The sequence below is a fragment of the Ranitomeya imitator genome, chromosome 5 (assembly GCF_032444005.1).
Source record: "Ranitomeya imitator isolate aRanImi1 chromosome 5, aRanImi1.pri, whole genome shotgun sequence".
Taxonomy (NCBI): domain Eukaryota; kingdom Metazoa; phylum Chordata; class Amphibia; order Anura; family Dendrobatidae; genus Ranitomeya; species Ranitomeya imitator.
Window position 1 is genome coordinate 420,512,287 of NC_091286.1, and position 12,878 is coordinate 420,525,164.

The following is a 12,878-nucleotide window of genomic DNA, read 5'->3' on the forward strand; positions in this document are numbered from 1 at the left end:
TGCAGTGTATATATACAGGACAGGAGGAGCAGTACTGTGCAGTGTATATATACAGGACAGGAGGAGCAGTACTGTGCAGTGTATATATACAGGACAGGAGGAGAGGTACTGTGCAGTGTATATATAAAGAACAGGAGGAGTGGTACTGTGCAGTGTATATATACAGGACAGGAGGAGTGGTACTGTGCAGTGTATATATACAGGACAGGAGCAGTACTGTGCAGTGTATATATACAGGACAGGAGGAGTGGTACTATGCAGTGTATATATATATACAGGACAGGAGGAGTGGTACTGTGCAGTGTATATATACAGGTCAGGAGGAGTGGTACTGTGCAGTGTATATACAGGACAGGAGGAGTGGTACTGTGCAGTGTATATATACAGGTCAGGAGGAGTGGTACTGTGCAGTGTATATACAGGTCAGGAGGAGTGGTACTGTGCAGTGTATACATAGAGGACAGGAGGAGTGGTACTGTGCAGTGTATATATACAGGACAGGAGGAGTGGTACTGTGCAGTGTATATATACAGGACAGGAGGAGTGGTACTGTGCAGTGTATATATACAGGACAGGAGGAGTGGTACTGTGCAGTGTATATATACAGGACAAGAGGAGTGGTACTGAGCAGTGTATATATACAGGACAGGAGGAGTGGTACTGTGCAGTGTATATATACAGGACAGGAGGAGTGGTACTGTGCAGTGTATATATACAGGACAGGAGGAGTGGTACTGTGCAGTGTATATATACAGGACAAGAGGAGTGGTACTGAGCAGTGTATATATACAGGACAGGAGGAGTGGTACTGTGCAGTGTATATATACAGGACAGGAGGAGTGGTACTGTGCAGTGTATATATACAGGACAGGAGGAGTGGTACTGTGCAGTGTATATATACAGGACAGGAGGAGCGGTACTGTGCAGTGTATATATACAGGACAGGAGGAGCGGTACTGTGCAGTGTATACATACAGGACAGGAGGAGCGGTACTGTGCAGTGTATATATACAGGACAGGAGGAGCAGTACTGTCCAGTGTATATATACAGGACAGGAGGAGCAGTATTGTGCAGTGTATATATACAGGAGGAGCAGTACTGTGCAGTGTATATATACAGGACAGGAGGAGCAGTACTGTGCAGTGTATATATACAGGACAGGAGGAGCAGTACTGTGCAGTGTATATATACAGGACAGTAGGAGCAGTACTGTGCAGTGTATATATACAGGACAGGAGGAGTGGTACTGTGCAGTGTATATATACAGGACAGGAGGAGCAGTACTGTGCAGTGTATATATACAGGAGGAGCAGTATTGTGCAGTGTATATATACAGGACAGGAGGAGCAGTACTGTGCATACAGGAGGAGCAGTACTGTGCAGTGTATATATACAGGACAGGAGGAGCGGTACTGTGCAGTGTATATATACAGGACAGGAGGAGTGGTACTGTGCAGTGTATATATACAGGACAGGAGGAGTGGTACTGTGCAGTGTATATATACAGGACAGGAGCAGTACTGTGCAGTGTATATATACAGGACAGGAGGAGTGGTACTGTGCAGTGTATATATACAGGACAGTAGGAGTGGTACTGTGCAGTGTATATATACAGGACAGGAGGAGTGGTACTGTGCAGTGTATATATACAGGACAGGAGGAGTGGTACTGTCCAGTGTATATATACAGGACAGGAGGAGCGGTACTGTGCAGTGTATATATACAGGACAGGAGGAGTGGTACTGTACAGTGTATATATACAGGAGGAGTGGTACTGTGCAGTGTATATATACAGGAGGAGAGGTACTGTGCAGTGTATATATACAGGAGGAGCAGTACTGTGCAGTGTATATATACAGGAGGAGTGGTACTGTGCAGTGTTTATATACAGGAGGAGAGGTACTGTGCAGTGTATATATACAGGAGGAGCAGTACTGTGCAGTGTATATATGCAGGACAGGAGGAGCAGAACTGTGCAGTGTATATATACAGGACAGGAGGAGCAGTACTGTGCAGTGTATATATACAGGACAGGAGGAGCGGTACTGTGCAGTGTATATATACAGGACAGGAGGAGTGGTACTGTGCAGTGTATATATACAGGACAGGAGGAGTGGTACTGTGCAGTGTATATATACAGGACAGGAGGAGCGGTACTGTGCAGTGTATATATACAGGACAGGAGGAGCGGTACTGTGCAGTGTATATATACAGGACAGGAGGAGCAGTACTGTGCAGTGTATATATACAGGACAGGAGGAGCAGTACTGTGCAGTGTATATATACAGGACAGGAGGAGCAGTACTGTGCAGTGTATATATACAGGACAGGAGGAGCGGTACTGTGCGGTGTATATATACAGGACAGGAGGAGTGGTACGGTGCGGTGTATATATACAGGAGGAGTGGTACTGTGCGGTGTATATATACAGGACAGGAGGAGCAGTACTGTGCAGTGTATATATACAGGAGGAGCAGTACTGTGCAGTGTATATATACAGGACAGGAGGAGCAGTACTTTGCAGTGTATATATACAGGACAGGAGGAGCAGTACTGTGCAGTGTATATATACAGGACAGGAGGAGCAGTACTGTGCGGTGTATATATACAGGACAGGAGGAGTGGTACTGTGCAGTGTATATATAAAGGACAGGAGGAGTGGTACTGTGCAGTGTATATATACAGGACAGGAGGAGTGGTACTGTGCAGTGTATATATACAGGACAGGAGCAGTACTGTGCAGTGTATATATACAGGACAGGAGGAGTGGTACTATGCAGTGTATATATATACAGGACAGGAGGAGTGGTACTGTGCAGTGTATATATACAGGTCAGGAGGAGTGGTACTGTGCAGTGTATATACAGGACAGGAGGAGTGGTACTGTGCAGTGTATATATACAGGACAGGAGGAGTGGTACTGTGCAGTGTATATATACAGGACAGGAGGAGTGGTACTGTGTAGTGTATATATACAGGACAAGTGGAGTGGTACTGTGCAGTGTATATATACAGGACAGGAGGAGTGGTACTGTGCAGTGTATATATACAGGTCAGGAGGAGTGGTACTGTGCAGTGTATATATACAGGTCAGGAGGAGTGGTACTGTGCGGTGTATATATACAGGACAGGAGGAGCAGTACTGTGCGGTGTATATATACAGGACAGGAGGAGCAGTACTGTGCGGTGTATATATACAGGACAGGAGGAGTGGTACTGTGCAGTGTATATATACAGGACAGGAGGAGCAGTACTGTGCGGTGTATATATACAGGACAGGAGCAGTACTGTGCAGCGTATATATACAGGACAGGAGGAGTGGTACTGTGCAGTGTATATATACAGGACAGGAGGAGTGGTACTGTGCAGTGTATATATACAGGTCAGGAGGAGTGGTACTGTGCGGTGTATATATACAGGACAGGAGGAGCAGTACTGTGCGGTGTATATATACAGGACAGGAGGAGCAGTACTGTGCGGTGTATATATACAGGACAGGAGGAGTGGTACTGTGCAGTGTATATATACAGGAGAAGTGGTACTGTGCAGTGTATATATACAGGAGGAGTGCTACTGTGTGGTGTATATATACAGGACAGGAGGAGCGGTACTGTGCGGTGTATATATACAGGACAGGAGGAGTGGTACTGTGCGGTGTATATATACAGTACATGAGGAGTGGTACTGTGCAGTGCATATATACAGGGCAGTGGTACTGTGCAGTGTATATATACAGGACAGGAGGAGCAGTACTGTGCGGTGTATATATACAGGACAGGAGGAGTGGTACTGTGCAGTGTATATATACAGGGCAGTGGTACTGTGCAGTGTATATATACAGGACAGGAGGAGTGGTACTGTGCGGTGTATATATACAGGAAAGGAGGAGCAGTACTGTGCGGTGTATATATACAGGACAGGAGGAGTGGTACTGTGCAGTGTATATATACAGGAGAAGTGGTACTGTGCAGTGTATATATACAGGACAGGAGGAGTGGTACTGTGCGGTGTATATATACAGGACAGGAGGAGCAGTACTGTGCGGTGTATATATACAGGACAGGAGGAGTGGTACTGTGCAGTGTATATATACAGGAGAAGTGGTACTGTGCAGTGTATATATACAGGAGGAGTGGTACTGTGTGGTGTATATATACAGGACAGGAGGAGTGGTACTGTGCGGTGTATATATACAGTACATGAGGAGTGGTAGTGTGCAGTGTATATATACAGGAGGAGCGGTACTGTGCAGTGTATATATACAGGACAGGAGGAGCGGTACTGTGCAGTGTATATATACAGGACAGGAGGAGTGGTACTGTGCGGTGTATATATACAGTACAGGAGGAGTGGTACTGTGCAGTGTATATATACAGGAGGAGCAGTACTGTGCAGTGTATATATACAGGACAGGAGGAGCGGTACTGTGCGGTGTATATATACAGGACAGGAGGAGCGGTACTGTGCGGTGTATATATACAGGACAGGAGGAGTGGTACTGTGCAGTGTATATATACAGGAGGAGAGGTACTGTGCAGTGTATATATACAGGAGGAGCAGTACTGTGCAGTGTATATATGCAGGACAGGAGGAGCAGTACTGTGCAGTGTATATATACAGGACAGGAGGAGCAGTACTGTGCTGTGTATATATACAGGACAGGAGGAGCGGTACTGTGCAGTGTATATATACAGGACAGGAGGAGTGGTACTGTGCAGTGTATATATACAGGACAGGAGGAGTGGTACTGTGCAGTGTATATATACAGGACAGGAGGAGCGGTACTGTGCAGTGTATATATACAGGACAGGAGGAGCGGTACTGTGCAGTGTATATATACAGGACAGGAGGAGCGGTACTGTGCGGTGTATATATACAGGACAGGAGGAGTGGTACTGTGCAGTGTATATATACAGGACAGGAGGAGCAGTACTGTGCAGTGTATATATACAGGACAGGAGGAGCAGTACTGTGCAGTGTATATATACAGGACAGGAGGAGCGGTACTGTGCGGTGTATATATACAGGACAGGAGGAGTGGTACTGTGCGGTGTATATATACAGGAGGAGTGGTACTGTGCGGTGTATATATACAGGACAGGAGGAGCAGTACTGTGCAGTGTATATATACAGGAGGAGCAGTACTGTGCAGTGTATATATACAGGACAGGAGGAGCAGTACTTTGCAGTGTATATATACAGGACAGGAGGAGCAGTACTGTGCAGTGTATATATACAGGACAGGAGGAGCAGTACTGTGCAGTGTATATATACAGGACAGGAGGAGCAGTACTGTGCAGTGTATATATACAGGACAGGAGGAGTGGTACTGTGCAGTGTATATATAAAGGACAGGAGGAGTGGTACTGTGCAGTGTATATATACAGGACAGGAGGAGTGGTACTGTGCAGTGTATATATACAGGACAGGAGCAGTACTGTGCAGTGTATATATACAGGACAGGAGGAGTGGTACTATGCAGTGTATATATATACAGGACAGGAGGAGTGGTACTGTGCAGTGTATATATACAGGTCAGGAGGAGTGGTACTGTGCAGTGTATATACAGGACAGGAGGAGTGGTACTGTGCAGTGTATATATACAGGACAGGAGGAGTGGTACTGTGCAGTGTATATATACAGGACAGGAGGAGTGGTACTGTGTAGTGTATATATACAGGACAGGTGGAGTGGTACTGTGCAGTGTATATATACAGGACAGGAGCAGTACTGTGCAGCGTATATATACAGGACAGGAGGAGTGGTACTGTGCAGTGTATATATACAGGACAGGAGGAGTGGTACTGTGCAGTGTATATATACAGGTCAGGAGGAGTGGTACTGTGCGGTGTATATATACAGGACAGGAGGAGCAGTACTGTGCGGTGTGTATATACAGGACAGGAGGAGCAGTACTGTGCGGTGTATATATACAGGACAGGAGGAGTGGTACTGTGCAGTGTATATATACAGGAGAAGTGGTACTGTGCAGTGTATATATACAGGAGGAGTGGTACTGTGTGGTGTATATATACAGGACAGGAGGAGCGGTACTGTGCGGTGTATATATACAGGACAGGAGGAGTGGTACTGTGCGGTGTATATATACAGTACATGAGGAGTGGTACTGTGCAGTGTATATATACAGGGCAGTGGTACTGTGCAGTGTATATATACAGGACAGGAGGAGTGGTACTGTGCGGTGTATATATACAGGACAGGAGGAGCAGTACTGTGCGGTGTATATATACAGGACAGGAGGAGTGGTACTGTGCAGTGTATATATACAGGAGAAGTGGTACTGTGCAGTGTATATATACAGGAGGAGTGGTACTGTGTGGTGTATATATACAGGACAGGAGGAGCGGTACTGTGCGGTGTATATATACAGGACAGGAGGAGTGGTACTGTGCGGTGTATATATACAGTACATGAGGAGTGGTACTGTGCAGTGTATATATACAGGAGGAGCGGTACTGTGCAGTGTATATATACAGGACAGGAGGAGCGGTACTGTGCAGTGTATATATACAGGACAGGAGGAGTGGTACTGTGCGGTGTATATATACAGTACAGGAGGAGTGGTACTGTGCAGTGTATATATACAGGAGGAGCAGTACTGTGCAGTGTATATATACAGGACAGGAGGAGCGGTACTGTGCGGTGTATATATACAGGACAGGAGTGGTACTGTGCAGTGTAGATATACAGGACAGGAGGAGTGGTACTGTGTAGTGTATATATACAGGAGGAGTTATACTGTGCAGTGTATATATACAGGAGGAGTGGTACTGTGCAGTGTATATATACAGGAGGGGTGGTACTGTGCAGTGTATATATACAGGACAGGAGGAGCGGTAGTGTGCGGTGTATATATACAGGACAGGAGGAGTCGTACTGTGCAGTGTAGATATACAGGACAGGAGGAGTGGTACTGTGCGGTGTATATATACAGTACAGGAGGAGTGGTACTGTGCAGTGTATATATACAGGAGGAGCAGTACTGTGCAGTGTATATATACAGGACAGGAGGAGCGGTACTGTGCGGTGTATATATACAGGACAGGAGTGGTACTGTGCAGTGTAGATATACAGGACAGGAGGAGTGGTACTGTGTAGTGTATATATACAGGAGGAGTTATGCTGTGCAGTGTATATATACAGGAGGAGTGGTACTGTGCAGTGTATATATACAGGAGGGGTGGTACTGTGCAGTGTATATATACAGGACAGGAGGAGCGGTAGTGTGCGGTGTATATATACAGGACAGGAGGAGTCGTACTGTGCAGTGTAGATATACAGGACAGGAGGAGTGGTACTGTGTAGTGTATATATACAGGAGGAGTTATACTGTGCAGTGTATATATACAGGAGGAGTGTTACTGTGCAGTGTATATATACAGGAGGAGTGGTACTGTGCAGTGTATATATACAGGAGAAGTGATACTGTGCAGTGTATATATACAGGAGGAATGGTACTGTGCGGTGTATATATACAGTACAGGAGGAGTGGTACTGTGCAGTGTATATATACAGGATAGGAGAAGCGGTACTGTGAATTGTATATATACAGGAGGAGCAGTACTGTGCAGTGTATATATACAGGACAGGAGGAGCAGTACTGTGCAGTGTATATTTACAGGACAGGAGGAGCGGTACTGTGCGGTGTATATATACAGGAGGAGTGGTACTGTGCAGTGTATATATACAGGATAGGAGAAGTGGTACTGTGCATTGTATATATACAGGACAGGAGGAGCAGTACTGTGCAGTGTATATATACAGGACAGGAGGAGTGGTACTGTACAGTGTATATATACAGGAGAAGTGGTACTGTGCAGTGTGTATATATACAGGAGGAGTGGTACTGTGCGGTGTATATACAGTACAGGAGGAGTGGTACTGTGCAGTGTATATATACAGGAGGAGCGGTACTGTGCAGTGTATATATACAGGACAGGAGGAGTGGTACTGTGCAGTGTATATATACCGGAGGAGCGGTACTGTGCAGTGTATATATACAGGACAGGAGGAGCAGTACTGTGCAGTGTATATATACAGGACAGGAGGAGCAGTACTGTGCAGTGTATATATACAAGACAGGAGGAGTGGTACTGTGCAGTGTATATACAGTGGGGCAAAAAAGTATTCAGTCAGTCAGCAATAGTGCAAGTTCCACCACTTAAAAAGATGAGAGGCGTCTGTAATTTACATCATAGGTAGACCTCAACTATGGGAGACAAACTGAGAAAAAAAAACCCAGAAAATCACATTGTCTGTTTTTTTATCATTTTATTTGCATATTGTGGTGGAAAATAAGTATTTGGTCAGAAAAAAAATTTCATCTCAATACTTTGTAATATATCTGTTGTGAATTCCGTGGCAGAGCTCACTCCTGTGGTCACAAGTGGTACTTCGGCTGATTCTCTCTGGGAGCTTCCGTTTGTGGAGGAAAGTGGTACTGCAGCTTCTGAGGTTCCTCCCTCAGGTGATCTGGAGAGGTCGTTAGCTGTTTCGCTACTTAACTCCACCTGATGCTTTGATCCATGCTTCCTGTCAATGTTCCAGTGTTGGACTGGTGTTTCTCTGGATCATTCCTGCGGCCTGCTGCTCTGCATAGCTAAGTGCTTCTTTGCTATTTGTTGCTATTTTTTCTGTCCAGCTTGTCTATTTGTTTTGCTGGAAGCTCTGAGACGCAAAGGGTGTACCTCCGTGCCGTTAGTTCGGCACGGAGGGTCTTTTTGCCCCCTTTGCGTGGTTTTTCTTTAGGGTTTTATGTAGACTGCAAAGTTATCTTTACTATCCTCGTTCTGTCTAGAATATCGGGCCTCACTTTGCTGAATCTATTTCATCCCTACGTTTTGTCTTTTCATCTTACTCACAGTCATTATATGTGGGTGGCTGCCTTTTCCTTTGGGGTATTTCTCTGAGGCAAGGAAGGCTGATTTTTCTATCTTCAGCCTAGTTAGTTTCTCAGGCTGTGCCGAGTTGCATAGGGAGCGTTAGGCGCAATCCACAGCTGCCTCTAGTTGTGTTTGGAGAGGATCAGGTATTGCAGTCTACAGAGTTCCCACGTCTCAGAGCTCGTTCTATTATTTTGGGTTATTATCAGATCACTGTATGTGCTCTGATCGCTATGTACACTGTGTTACTGAATTGCCTTTCATAACAGTACAGGAAGCCAAAAGTACTAATGATTCTCAATAGAGGGAAAGAAGAAGTTCTGAGACCATTTTTTTTTCTCTGCTCTGTGTTCAGCCTTTTTTTCCCCCTAGACATTTGGGTGCTTCAGGACACAGGTGTTACAATGGACATTAAAGGTCTGTCTTCATGTGTGGATCAGCTCACAGCAAGAGTTCAAGATATTCAAAATTTTGTGGTTCAGAATTCTTTGTTAGAACCGAGAATTTCTATTCCAGATTTGTTTTTTGGAGATAGAACTAAATTTCTGAGTTTCAAGAATAATTGTAAATTGTTTCTGGCTTTGAAACCTCGCTCTTCTGGTGACCCAGCGCAACAGGTTAGGATCATCATTTCTTTTTTGCGGGCCGACCCTCAGGACTGGGCATTTTCTCTTGCATCAGGAGATCCTGCATTAAGTAATATCGATGCGTTATTCCTGGCGCTTGGATTGCTGTACGATGAGCCTAATTCAGTAGATCAGGCAGAAAAAAATTTGCTGTCTCTTGGTCAGGCTCAGGATGAGATAGAGCTATATTGCCAGAAATTTAGAAAATGGTCCGTGCTCACTCAATGGAATGAATCTGCGCTTGCTGCCATTTTCAGAAAGGGTCTCTCTGAAGCCATTAAGGATGTCATGGTGGGATTTCCTATGCCCGCTGGTTTGAATGAGTCTATGTCTTTGGCCATTCAGATCGGTCGACGCTTGCGCGAGCGTAAATCTGTGCACCATTTGGCGGTATTACCTGAGATTAAACCTGAGCCTATGCAGTGCGATAGGACTATGACCAGAGTTGAACGGCAAGAACACAGACGTCTGAATGGGCTGTGTTTCTACTGTGGTGATTCCACTCATGCTATTTCTGATTGTCCTAAGCGCACTAAGCGGTTCGCTAGGTCTGCCGTTATTGGTACTGTACAGTCTAAATTTCTTCTGTCTGTTACCTTGATATGCTCCTTGTCGTCGTATTCTGTCATGGCGTTTGTGGATTCAGGCGCTGCCCTGAATTTGATGGACTTAGATTATGCTAAACATTGTGGGGTTTTTTTGGAGCCCTTGCAGTGTCCTATTCCATTGAGAGGAATTGATGCTACACCTTTGGCCAAAAATAAGCCTCAGTACTGGACCCAGCTGACCATGTGCATGGCTCCTGCACATCAGGAGGTTATTCGCTTTCTGGTGTTGCATAATCTGCATGATGTGGTCGTGTTGGGGTTGCCATGGCTACAAGACCATAATCCAGTATTGGATTGGAATTCCATGTTGGTCTCCAGCTGGGGTTGTCAGGGGGTACATGGTGATGTTCCATTTCTGTCAATTTCGTCATCCACCCCTTCTGAGGTTCCAGAGTTCTTGTCTGATTACCGGGATGTATTTGATGAGCCCAAGTCCGATGCCCTACCTCCGCATAGGGATTGTGATTGTGCTATCAATTTGATTCCTGGTAGTAAATTTCCTAAAGGTCGATTGTTTAATTTATCCGTGCCTGAGCACACCGCTATGCGCAGTTATGTGAAGGAATCCCTGGAGAAGGGGCATATTCGCCCATCATCGTCGCCTTTAGGAGCAGGGTTCTTTTTTGTAGCCAAGAAGGATGGTTCGCTGAGACCGTGTATAGATTACCGCCTTCTTAATAAGATCACTGTTAAATTTCAGTATCCCTTGCCATTGTTATCTGACTTGTTTGCTCGGATTAAGGGGGCTAGTTGGTTCACTAAGATAGATCTTCGTGGTGCGTATAATCTGGTTAGAATCAGGCAAGGCGATGAATGGAAAACTGCATTTAATACGCCTGAGGGTCATTTTGAGTATCTAGTGATGCCGTTCAGACTTGCCAATGCTCCATCAGTGTTTCAGTCTTTTATGCATGACATCTTCCGTGAGTACCTGGATAAATTCCTGATTGTGTACTTGGATGACATTTTGATCTTCTCGGATGATTGGGAGTCTCATGTGAAGCAGGTCAGAACAGTTTTTCAGGTCCTGCGTGCTAATTCTTTGTTTGTGAAGGGATCAAAGTGTCTCTTTGGTGTGCAGAAGGTTTCATTTTTGGGGTTCATCTTTTCCCCTTCTACTATCGAGATGGATCCGGTTAAGGTCCAAGCCATCCATGATTGGACTCAGCCGACATCTCTGAAAAGTCTGCAAATGTTCCTGGGCTTTGCTAATTTTTATCGTCGCTTCATCTGCAATTTTTCTAGCATTGCCAAACCATTGACCGATTTGACCAAGAAGGGTGCTGATTTGGTCAATTGGTCTTCTGCTGCTGTGGAAGCTTTTCAGGAGTTGAAGCGTCGTTTTTGTTCTGCCCCTGTGTTGTGTCAACCAGATGTTTCTCTTCCGTTTCAGGTCGAGGTTGATGCTTCTGAGATTGGTGCAGGAGCGGTTTTGTCACAGAGAGGTTCTGGTTGCTCAGTGATGAAACCATGCGCTTTCTTTTCCAGGAAGTTTTCGCCTGCTGAGCGAAATTATGATGTGGGCAACCGAGAGTTGCTGGCCATGAAGTGGGCATTCGAGGAGTGGCGTCATTGGCTTGAAGGAGCTAAGCATCGCGTGGTGGTATTGACTGATCATAAGAACTTGACTTATCTCGAGTCTGCCAAGCGCTTGAATCCTAGACAGGCCCGTTGGTCGTTGTTTTTTGCCCGTTTTGACTTTGTGATTTCGTACCTTCCGGGCTCTAAAAATGTGAAGGCGGATGCTCTGTCTAGGAGTTTTGTGCCCGACTCTCCGGGTTTATCTGAGCCGGCGGGTATCCTCAAGGAAGGAGTCATTGTGTCTGCCATCTCCCCTGATTTGCGGCGGGTGCTGCAAAAATTTCAGGCTAATAAACCTGATCGTTGTTCAGTGGAGAGACTGTTTGTCCCTGATAGGTGGACGAATAGAGTTATCTCTGAACTTCATTGTTCGGTGTTGGCTGGTCATCCTGGAATCTTTGGTACCAGAGAGCTAGTGGCTAGATCCTTTTGGTGGCCGTCTCTGTCGCGGGATGTGCGTACTTTTGTGCAGTCCTGTGGGATTTGTGCTCAGGCTAAGCCCTGCTGTTCTCGTGCCAGTGGGTTGCTTTTGCCCTTGCCGGTCCCAAAGAGGCCTTGGACACATATCTCCATGGATTTTATTTCTGACCTTCCCGTTTCTCAAAAGATGTCAGTCATTTGGGTGGTCTGTGATCGCTTTTCTAAGATGGTCCATCTGGTACCCTTGGCTAAATTGCCTTCCTCCTCTGATTTGGTGCCTTTGTTCTTCCAGCATGTGGTTCGTTTGCATGGCATTCCGGAGAATATTGTTTCTGACAGAGGTTCTCAGTTTGTTTCGAGGTTTTGGCAAGCTTTTTGTGGTAGGATGGGCATTGACTTGTCTTTTTCCTCGGCTTTCCATCCTCAGACTAATGGCCAGACCGAACGAACCAATCAGACCTTGCAAACATATCTGAGATGCTTTGTTTCTGCTGATCAGGATGACTGGGTGTCCTTTTTGCCTTTGGCTGAGTTCGCCCTTAATAATCGGGCCAGCTCGGCTACCTTAGTTTCTCCGTTTTTCTGCAATTCTGGGTTCCATCCTCGTTTCTCTTCAGGACAGGTTGAGTCTTCGGACTGTCCTGGTGTGGATACTGTGGTGGACAGGTTGCAGCAGATTTGGACTCAGGTAGTGGACAATTTGACCTTGTCCCAGGAGAAGGCTCAACTTTTCGCTAAT